This window comes from Mastomys coucha, unplaced genomic scaffold (assembly GCF_008632895.1).
Source record: "Mastomys coucha isolate ucsf_1 unplaced genomic scaffold, UCSF_Mcou_1 pScaffold1, whole genome shotgun sequence".
NCBI lineage: Eukaryota > Metazoa > Chordata > Mammalia > Rodentia > Muridae > Mastomys > Mastomys coucha.
Genome location: NW_022196891.1, coordinates 24561999 through 24563114, shown reverse-complemented (window position 1 = coordinate 24563114; position 1116 = coordinate 24561999). Strand labels below are relative to the sequence as shown.

General features: G+C 38.6%; 1 protein-coding gene across 10 annotated transcripts in view; it reads left to right on the top strand.

Annotated features, from left to right (window-relative positions):
• Positions 1-1116, top strand: part of Zranb3 (zinc finger RANBP2-type containing 3) — a 147330-nt gene that overhangs the window by 54774 nt on the left and 91440 nt on the right. The gene's annotated exons all lie outside the window — the stretch shown is intronic.

The window sequence follows — 1116 nt, the reverse complement described above, 5'->3', positions numbered from 1 at the left end:
AAAAAAAAAAAAAAGAAAAAAAAAAGTCTAGGTTCTGAATATGCATAGTGAATCTTTTGATAGTTCTTAATCAAAAACTTCTAAACATTATCAATTGAGTTTTCCAGTTCATTTTGAACAGTTCATTTAGAATCAGTTCTAAAGTGATTGCTATGCATCAACACGTTAATTTCCAGAGTCCAAGTACTTGCTCAGCCAGAGGCATGCTAACAGCCTGGAAAATATTTTGACTCTCTAAATGTTTGATTAACTTGCCTTTGCTTAAGTTGTATTTGATTTCTTGTTTTGAAAGCAAAAAATAACTTTCAATTTTATGTTCTTCATTCCACCCTGTCTTAGTTAGGGTTTCCATTGCTGTGAAGATACACAATGACCAAGGCAACTCTTACAAAGGAAAACATTTCATTGGGGCTGGCTTACAGTTTCAGAGAAGTTTCAGTCCATCTTCATCATGGTGGGAATCATGACACTGTGCGGGCAGGCATGGCACTGGAGGAGCTGAGAGGCCTACATCTTTATCTACATCTTTATCTAAAGGAAGCCAGGAACTGTCTTCCAGGCAACGAGGGGGGGGGGGGTCTCATCACCCAGCCCCACAGTGACACACTTCCTCCACCAAGGCCATACCTCCGAATAGTGCCGCTAACCGTGGCCTGAGCTTGTACAAACCACCACACACCATAATTGTATGTGTCAGTATATAGAACCACAAAATATTATCTTAAAAGACTGATCCGGGGCTGGTGAGATGGCTTAGCGGGTAAGAGCACCAACTGCTCTTCCGAAGGTCGTGAGTTCAAATTCCAGCAACCACATTCTTTATTCCTAATTCTGATGTTATGTTCCAATTAATTACAATGTTGCCACATCAAAAAAACCTGTCTCACATCATACTATGATTATTACTGCACATCTGATCCTTCGTAAAATCTTTACCTCCACTGGTTTACAGTTGTCAATCAAATGCAGGTTTTTAATGTTCTCTTTGTTTCCTAGTCTTTGTTTTGTTTTAATCATTATTGGTCCCCAAAATTCATCCTCATAACTATCCACATGAGACTTCCTTTAGGGTCCTTATTTCATAAAGATACATACTTCATCATATGAAGAGATTAT